The sequence below is a fragment of the Cupressus sempervirens genome, chromosome 10, assembly GCF_028749045.1.
Source record: "Cupressus sempervirens isolate cs-2001-9-10 chromosome 10, ASM2874904v1, whole genome shotgun sequence".
Taxonomy (NCBI): Eukaryota; Viridiplantae; Streptophyta; class Pinopsida; order Cupressales; family Cupressaceae; genus Cupressus; species Cupressus sempervirens.
The window spans coordinates 831,519,231-831,529,800 of NC_143127.1; the positions used below are offsets into that span (position 1 = coordinate 831,519,231).

General features: G+C 35.8%; 1 pseudogene; it reads left to right on the top strand.

Moving 5' to 3' along the window:
- The first annotated feature begins 319 nt into the window (after positions 1 to 319).
- On the top strand, positions 320 to 7,486 carry LOC149536551 (putative UPF0481 protein At3g02645; annotated as a pseudogene).
- The last annotated feature ends 3,084 nt before the right edge of the window (positions 7,487 to 10,570 follow it).

Genomic DNA, 10,570 nt, shown 5'->3' on the forward strand with positions numbered 1-10,570 from the left:
TTCTACTACTCCTGCTACCATTTTAGGCATTTTAGCGCCACTTTATAAGTTTCTATGTTTTTATGTGGGGTATTTTAGTCTCAAATATCGGTATGATTTATTGCAGTTTGATTTGTTTTCATCTATTTCTTAAATCTGTATAATATAATTATAGGAAATATATTCATTTAAAAAAGATAAAACAAATAAACATTATATAACTACTTGAAACTCCTTAATTTTTCAGTGGTAAAGACTGGAGGAAATTCTTTTCAGACAAAACGATGAATTTGGAAAGAGAAGGAGTAGTTTTGCATCAGCAAGTGTGAAAGACGCAAAGATGAGCGAGAAAGGCAGTGAGTCAACAAGTGTAAAAGAAAGAGGAAGTAGTGAATCAGCATGGGTGGAGGAAGTGAAGTACAGATACACAGAGGGAGCTTGGAGTCGTAGAAAGCTGAGGGAGTCCTTCGGCACTATTTGCATTTCCAGAATTCCCATGCTTGTCAGGCATTTAAATCCCGCAGCCTATACACCACGTGTTGTATCCCTTGGCCTTTTCAGTCATCAACCCACTAAGGAATTGTCTGAGATGGACCGTCGCAAGGTGGACGTCCTTTTGAAATTGTGGCAGAAGTTGCCACCACCAAAGAAAAGCTCCTTCTTTGATGTGTTTAATAAAGAATTAGTCTCTCGCATAACAAGCTGCTATGAAGAAGAAACAGACGCCGAGAATGAGACTGTTGTTTGGACTTGCCTTCTGGATGGCTGCTTCATTCTTGAAATTCTCAGAGTTCTGAAACGGTCAGAAGAGAAAAAAGATGAGCCTGGAATACCTTCTGCTCGTCCTCCAGATGTTGAGGAAGGTTCTGATCCTATTTATAACAAGAGCAGAATCAGATCTTGCCAATTTGATATCTTGGGCCATTTTTTCATGATGGAAAATCAGATAACCATTGTGGTTCTGGTAAAGCTGTTGCAATTGGAGATGGATTCGGAGGAGAGTGCTTGGAAAGAATTGTACAGAATGCTTCGTGAAGTAAGTTTAATAGTTCACCCTTTCCTAGCCAGGGGAGTTGGCGAGGAAAAATCAGATTGGATTGAAGAAGATAAAGATCTGGGGAAATACAATCACATGCTGGGATTGTTCCACGGATTTGTGACAGAAGAATACTTAGCTCGGTGCCACAAGGATAAAACCCAACAAGATCCAAAAGTGGACTCTTCTGCTATTTGCATTTCAATAAAAAAGTGTATGGGCAGAACTCAGGAAAGACAGCAAGTACAATCTTAGAACGGTAAAAAGAAAAAAGAAAATGAGGAAAAACCTGATGATGAGAGGTCTCTGAAAGTATTTATAAAGTCTTCCGCTTCCGAGCTGTTTAATTCAGGCATGAAGTTCAAGTATTACTATGTTGTCCCATCAAAGGAAAAGCTATGTTTGATAAGAAAAACAGGGCTCTTTATTTGCCCACTGTTTTTATCACAGATTCTTCCGAGATGATCTTGAGGAATCTGATGGCCATGGAGGCGTGCAGGCTAGAAAGAGCGAAACATATCTCATACTATGTATTGCTGATGAATACCTTGATTGAGGGAGAGGAGGACGTGGCCGTGTTGAGGAGAGTGTGAAAAATTAACTATTGCAGTTACTAATTATTAATTTCTTATCGTAAACGATTATTAAACTGCTGAAAACAAATTTCTACCTAATATTGAAAAATAACACAACTGCAACTTCACTTATATAATATGGAAAGAAATGAACAACACAATGAGCACAATATTTTTGGACAAATTGTCCCTGGAAAAAGCCCTAAGGGAAAACCAGTTCTACAGATGAGGAATTATATTAAACTTCAGCAAATCAAGAGATACAAAATTCTTTGCCTCTCACTGGCAGAACTCCAACAACCTCCTAATTTCTCCTGTTGATATTCCCCACTGCTATCCCCATACTAACACTGCGCCCTTGTTAACACTGCTAGACAATTTGCTATCATTGCAAAATGCTTCTCCAAAACTTGTCTCTCCAAATGACCCAATGACCCCTTTTTATAGTACCCTATTGGAAAAACCAACGACTGAGATTAAATGAAACCAACGGCTGAGATTAAGACAACTTGATAGCCAATAATAGAATTGGTTGCAACGTGTTCCAAAGGGAATCACTAAAATCAGTAAATAATTATCCTTGCAATAACCATTTCCTAATTCTTGGCAAGTGGACAAATAGCTGTCCAAACTACCCATAACTAATGTTGCTATACATAGATAAGGACAAACAGCTGTCCAAGCTACCCATAAATACTATTGCTATTTCTGGGTCAGAAATAACAGCTGTCCAACTAACAATAATTAACACTCCTTCTTAGCGAGAAAGCAGTTCTGCAGGACACCTAACTTATCTCTGAAGAAGATAAATTTTGCCTTCCCCAATGCCTTAGTCAGAATGTCTGCTACCTGCTCCTCTGTAGGTATGTATTGTAGTTGAACAACTCCCCTTTGTACACAATCTCTGATGAAGTGATATTTGATATCTATATGTTTAGACCTATCATGAAACACTGGATTCTTAGAAAACTTGATGCAACTCTTATTGTCACAATGTATCACAGTAGTCTCAACCTTCTGACCAAACAAGGCCACTAACAACTTTCGAAGCCATATAGCCTCACATGTCGCCATGCTAGCTGCTATGTATTTTGCTTCTACTAAACTTAGAGCCACAAACTTCTACTTCCTGCTGAACCAAGATACAACTCCTGATCCCAAGTTGAAACAACACCCTGAAGTGCTCCTTTTGTCTGTTGTACTTCCTACCCAATCTACGTCAGTATAACCTATCAACATGATACCTTTACCTCGAACATATCTAATCCCATACTCGACTGTACCATGCAAGTAACGTAGCACATTCTTAGCCACATCTAATGCATTCTCTTTGGTTCAACCATGAACTAACTAAGAGAGTTTACTGCAAATTCTATATCTGGTGTAGTGTTGACCAAATACATAAGCGAACCAATCAACTGTCTATATAAAGTGGGATCTACATCTTTCTCCTTAGTTGTATCTACCTTCCTCCAATTCATCATCATGGGTGTAGACATGGCTTTGCAATCCTCCATCCCAAATTTTTTCAAGATTTCAATGCAATATTTCCCTTGACCAAAGAAAATCTCCCCATCTGTCTATCACACTTCCATGCCTAGAAAGTAGTGCATAAATCTTAAATACTTCATCTTGAACTCTTCTGTAAGGTTCTTCTTGCAATCCACTATGAGCCCTAGTGAACCTGTAAGAAATAGGTTGTCCACATAAAAAAAAAGAATGAGAATCTCACCCCCAACCATCAAGTAGTAGAGGTTAGCATCTACTTCACTCTTCACAAAGTCCATTTTTTGTAGGTATGTATCAATGCGCTCATACCACGCTCTAGGAGCCTGATTGAGTCTGTACAATGCTTTCTTCAATTTGCACACGTGGGTCTCTTTGATGTGTGCTACAAAGCCTTCTGGTTGCTCTATGTATACCTCCTCCTTCAACTCACCATTAAGGAATGTTGTCTTGACATCCATTTGATGGATTTGCCATCCCATCTGTGCTGCAAGTGAGATTACAACTCATATAAAGTATACCTGGCAACTGGAGCAAATGTCTCCTCATAGTCTATTCCCTCCTTCTGAGAGAACCCCTTTGCCATGAACCTCGCCTTGTATTTCTTGATGCTACCATCTACACCATGCTTTATCTTATAGATCCAATGTGATCCAACTACAACCCTATTTTTTGGTCTAGGTACTACCTCCCACACATCATTCTACATTATTGAAGAATATTCCTCAAGCATAGCATCTCGCCATACCTGATGTTCTGCAGCTTCCTGATAGCTAGAAGGCTTACTATCTACCAACTGACTAACTAATGCCACATAGTCGTTGAACTTGGTTGGTTGTCTTCGTTGTCTAGTACTTTTCCTAAGAGCTCCCACAAACTCCTGAGTATCCCTTTGTGTATCTGGAACCACATAGTTCCCACTGCCAACTGTAGAGGATGAAATGTCAACCTCTAAGTCTTCTAGATGCATTTCCTGTTGCACCTATTGCTCCATACTTTGTGAATCTTCACTAACTGAGTCTACACTCATACTGGTAACTGTACTTGAGCTTTGTTACTCTTGACTTGGTCTTGAAGCTTCTATTGGCTGCTCACTTTGATCATCTACTGGAAAATCTTTGGATCTCTTGAATGCCTTGTCCTCCATGAACTTGACATCCCATCTGACAATAATTCTTTTAGTCCCCGGAATGAAAATCCTATATGCCTTTGAGGTCTCATTGTACCCAACAAGGTACCCCCTCTCTACAGTCTGATCTAACTTTGTACGTGTATCTCCAGGAATACGGCAATATGCCAAACTCCTAAATATCCTGAAGTGACTAACAACTGGCTTCTTCCCTATGAAATCCTCCTTTGGTGTCATCTTCCCTAGCACCTTGTGTGGAACTCTATTATGAATGTAGACTGTTGTATTACATGCCTCTGCCCATAAGTAACGGGGTATGTCCTGGTCATGTAGCATAGCTCTTGCTACCTCTAATATAGAATGGTTCTTCCTCTTAGAAACTCCATTCTACTGTGGATTGTAAGGAACAGTCCATTCTCTCTTGATTCCTTCTCTAGTGTAGAACTCCTAGAAGACATTTCCTTTGTACTCACCTCCATTGTCTGACTGAAGAACCTTTATCTTCTTTCCTGTCGAGTTCTCTACAAGAGCCTTGAACTCTTGGAATCAATTGAAAACCTCATCCTTAGTCTTCAAGAAGTATATCTAGATCTTTCTAGATAAATCATCAATAAAAGTAACATAGTACTCATATCCTTTGAGAGATTTCCTCAACATCGGACCACAAACATCTAAATGTACTAGATCAAGAACACCCTTAGATCTAGTGTCACTCCTTGGAAAAGATTCTTTCGCAAACTTTCCCAACACACATCCCTTACATACATCATCATGCTCTGTGCTCACCTCTAGAACATCTGTCACCGTCTCACAAAGCAATCTAAGTGCTCCATGATGAATATGGCCCATCCTCCTATGCCATATCTCTCCAAGATCTCTAGGATTACTACTGCTCATAAGTGCCTTAGGAGTATCAAACTACAATCTATAAAGGCGAACACTCCTAACTCCAATAGTTATGGGTGATTTCCAATTCTTGTGCTTAATCAACACATTTGTCCCTCTAAAGAGTACATTATACCCCCTATCCTAAAGAATAGATACAAAAATCAAATTCATACCTAAGCCTGGCACATATAACACATCATGAAGTGGGATTATCTTTCCATCCTCCCTCTAAAATTGAATAGTCCCTTTCCCAACAGGGTTGAGTTTGGACAAGTTTCCCATAGAAATCTGGATGTTGGTGTCCTCCTCCTTGTAACTGGAGAAGTACTCTCTAACTCCTATCATATGAAATGATGCCCCACTATATATATACCAAACACACTATAAGGTTGAGCTAACCATACAAGCTATGAGTGCAAACTCATCTTCCATTCTACTGGAGAGTTCTTCCGCACTTGTTGAAGCTGCCACCTACTTCTTACCCTTCTTCCTCTCTAGGCAATCACTAACATATTGGCCAAACTCATGAAATCCAAAGCACTTGACCTTAGAAAGGTCCTTCTTCTTCTTCTCACTTTGTGAATTTGATCCTTTGCTAGATCCCTTCTTTGCTTTCCCTTTACCCACTAGGGCAATGTTCTCTTGTTCCACCTCATTTTTTTGACTCTTGTTGGCCCCATTGACAAGACTTAGTCTAAACTCCTCCTGAGTGAAATAAGTCCATAGTCGATCCCAACTTGGTAAAGTATCTCGTCCACTAATAACTTGAACAAAGACACTCTATTTTTTAGTAAACCCATTTAGGGCTATTCTCACTAGCTCTTCATCACTAGGGCTATCTCCAATAGCTGCTAACTCATCCTTGACAAGTCTGAGCCTGGTGAGGTAACTTGTGATGTCTTCTCCCTAATTCATCTAGGTATTCTTTAGCATCTCTTTGAGAATCAACTTCTTGTTGGTGGTAGCATTTTGGTATAGATTCAGAATGGCATCCCACACCTTCTTCACTATATCTAGCTCCGAGATATGTGGAACAATATGATCCTTGACACCATCAAGGATTATCCTCCTCGCCTTGGCATCGTCCTTCCTATATGTTGCAAGCTGTGTTGCATCCGTTGGTACAGGTACACCACTGGTAGCATAATCGTTGATACCATTCTCTTCCAACAATAAAAAAATTCTGGCCTTCCAGACATCAAAATTTGATGCACCATCCAATCTATCTTGATCTCTCAAACTAGCTGAAGCCATCTCAAGGGTTTAAAGCAATAATAAATCTAAAGAGATCAACATTTCTTTCCTAGGGAAAAACACTTCTACCCTTAACAATGCTCTGATACCATGTGAAAAATCAACTATTGCAGTCACTAATTATTAATCTCCTATCGTAAATGATTATAAAATTGTTGAAAAAAAATTTCTAGCTAATATTGAAAAATAACACAACTGCAACTTCACTTATATAATATGGAAAGAAATGAACAACATAATGAACACAATATTTTCGGACAAATTGTCCTTAGAAAAACCCCTAAGGGAAAACCAGTTCTATAGATGAGGAATTATATTAAACTTCAGCAAATCAAGACATGCAAAATTCCTTGCCTCTCACTGGCAAAACTCCGACAACCTCCTAATTTTTCCCGCTGATATTCCCCACTACTATCCCCACGCTAACATTGCGCCCTTGCTAACACTGCAAGACAATTTGCTGTCACTGCAAAATGCTTCTCCAAAACTTGTCTCTCCAAATGACCCAATGACCCCTTTTCATACTACCCTATTGGAAAAACCAATAACCGAGATTAAATGAAACCAACGGCTGAGATTAAGACAACTCGATAGCCAATAATAAAATTGGTTACAAGGTGTCCAAAAGGGAATCACTAAAATTAGTAAATAATTATCCTTGCAATAACCATTTACTAATTCTTGGCAAGTGGACAAATAGCTGTCCAAACTACCCATAACTAATGCTATTATACATAGATAAAGACGAATAGCTGTCCAAGCTACCCATTAATACTACTGCTATTTCTCGGTCAGAAATAATAGCTGTCCAACTAACAATAATTAACAATTCAGATCTCAATGGGGACAGATGATGAAGTAACCGATCTATTCAATAGACTTTGCAAAGGACTCAACTTGCAGGATATTAATGAAGATCCACTTGTGAAGGTGAAATTGGATCTGAATGGGTGGTATAATGATTGATGCATGGTACAAATCAAAAAGTGGTTGCAGAAACATCCCAAGCTTGTCAAGAACGTATCCATGTTTTGGGCAGTCATACTTGTTTTAGCTGCTAGTCTACCCACTCTTTTCCCAATATTCCAAAAATATATTAAAAGCCAAAATAATTCTTAAGTCAAGTTCAGCTAGTTTTCTTTTTTCTCCACCCTCTGATGTGGACTAGAAGTCTCTTTGCTAAAGGAGATGCCTAGTTTTGTTTTGGAGTTTTTTGGTTAATATTATGTTTGTTGACGAAAAAATGTACTTTAATATCAATATGTGGTTTTCGCAATATTGACCGTATGTTCAAGGCCAAGTAAGGGAATGTGTAAGAGAGTATGTATCTTGTAACTTAGGAAACATCAGTAGATCTTGAATAATATATTTGTTGGCAATGATTTTGTTATCAGATATTCTATTTTTTATTTAATTTTAAATTTATAAATTATTTAATAATAAGTTTTTAAAGTTTTTATATTCATTTTTATAAAATTTTAATCTATTAGATTATATATAGAATTGTGACATATGGAATCACAAGATTAATTTTTTATGTAAAAGCTTATAAGACAACGTTATGTAATTTTTCAAATAAAATTTTATATGGTAATGTTATTGAAAATAGTAATTTTAAGCACCAATACATCTTTCAATAGTTACAATCATACAAAGTGTAGTAGAGGCATATTGAAAATTTCAAAGTTAATTTAATGATTCTCATCTTAATTCGGGTTTTTCAAAGCTTGTCTTATCTCCAATCTTTAGTGCCCTACAAATTTGGTTTATTATTCTCACAGAAACCATGTGAAATAATGGTGCAGTTCAAATATATTTAGATAAAAAGTTCACTCTAAATGTAAGAGTTTGGGCAACATAGAAGACAAAGTTAAGAAGCATACAATAGCTCTATTTTGCATAAAAGAGAAGAAAATCATTTCTTGTAGCAGTAAGTATATTTACTTTGTTTTTAAATGTTAAAACAACTCCATTTTCTTTTTAAGATATTATTTCTTAATATACTTATTTTAGTTGAATTATCTATGTATCTCTTAAGATATCATTTATTTTCATTGATTAATGGTAAGAGATCAAGCTCTATGTTAATTAGCTAAATCTATGTCCCTATTGTAGTTGACTTTTGTATATGCAATACCCTTTGTACTTTTATTTCCTTCAAATTTTATAACCAAGAAAGTAAACCTCCCACTTTCATAATTCTTAAGGATGTTGTTATCACAATAAGAAGTGGAATATTGACCATATTATAGAGACTAGTGATGACACCTCTTCTTTTGGGACATGTGGGTTCTACGTCTAAAGGAAATAATATAATGTTATAATCATGAAAATTTCTAAATATAGGGAATGTATCTATTTTGGTACTAGAAGCAACACATAAGAAATAGTATACAAAACACCAGCCTAATATCCCATTATCATTTGCAACAAGAAAACATTCAAAGCAACTTTATTAAGTTGCAAGGAAAATATAGAATACCCTTAGCATCAAAATATAAAAATCCATTAAACAACATTGAATAAATAATGTAATACTCCTATCTTTGGACATGCTAAATATAAGTTCTACTTTAAAAGCCTACCAAATTTGGAAAAATGCTTAAAAGTTAGTTATCTAGGGAAACAAAAAAAATCTAATCATTTGAACTTCAATCTCTAAAGGGAATTTGTATGATGAGTATTAGTGTTTTACAATGAAGTTTCAAAATTATTAATAATAGAATTATATTATGTATTGAGGATAACATTTGGAGATGTAAGATAACCTAAGATATTAGACTTCTATGACCATTTATTTAAAAATAATAAGGAACAAAGACATGATATAAGAAAACAAGTCTTATTAGGAAGTGATGTAAACAACAAGGAATTCTTAATAGAATATGACTATAAACGAAAGAATTGGTATTATGTAGATAACATCAAGTAAAATTTTACCATGACTGATTTTCCTTTGACGAGTTGTTATTAAACATTTCCTATAGATTCCCTAATATAGATTCTTTTCCTATTCCAATTGGACTTGCAAATAAATCACATTCATTCATAGATGAGAGGATTGTCAAAAGATACAAATGAGAAAAGATGTCTTTAAGAAGATTTTAAAGGGAATGAATACAATGCTAAACCATTAAACATATTCACTAATTAATAAGGTGTTGCGATATAACATGGAAAACAATATGGTAAGTGAACAAATAGATTTGATGGTTAGAATACCATCATGTTTTCCTTTTTAAGCTAGAAATAACCTAGTTTTTATAAAAGACTTAAATTCCCTTTTTAGAGTAAGGTGAGTCTTTAAATATCTTATTCATATTAAGAGATTTGTGTTCTTGTTCGAATTCAAGTGAGATTATTTCCATACATGTAGGAGTGGGAGGCAATAAAATTATGTTTTCTTGAAAAGACCAAGTCAACTATTGTAAGATACATATTGTACAACCTTCTAGAACCTATTAAAGGGAACAAAGACAATATATTTTAATAGTTGTGTTAAATTAAGCTTGTCATTTTAGATTAATAGTCTAATGGTGAATAATAGAAAAATGTAAGAAAAAAGGGTTGGTTTGATATTGTGTCTGACCATGGAAAGATGTGAGTATTTACTTAGCTATTATGTATAACCCTATTGAAAGAGATCTATTAAACTAAGTCTCATGTTTAGTTTAATATCTACACTTATTTGTTAGTTTTTATTAAAATTTAACATCGATCCTTAATTAATTATCATAGATCATCTTCCATTTAGCCTAGAAGTGGTGATTTTATAACTCCTCAATTCATCACATGGTAAAAAGTTTCATAATGTAAAACACAATAAAGTCTTAGAGTAGGATATTTTGAAAATTTACTCTACAATTGTTGAGTAGGAAAACGGAGGCATTCAATTTTCCCATTGGAATGGGCTACAAGTTTATTGGGCTGGAGTAGAAGAGTTAGAAGCAGATCTTTTGTAGGATTCAAGAATATTATACAAGGTGAGTTTTCTTTTGTGCAAAGTGACTTGATTTTTTTCTCTTCTATTTTTGATGATCGCAAGGAAGCTAGATTCAGAGGATTCAATCCCTAGGCCATGACCCCAAATTTTGAGGGAAAATTGAAACCACGAGGTAACTTGAATGCCCTATTTGGGAAATCCCCAAAGGTAAATAAAGGTGGGGTTTCTTTGGTGAAGTATAATGAAGGTATGTGTATTCA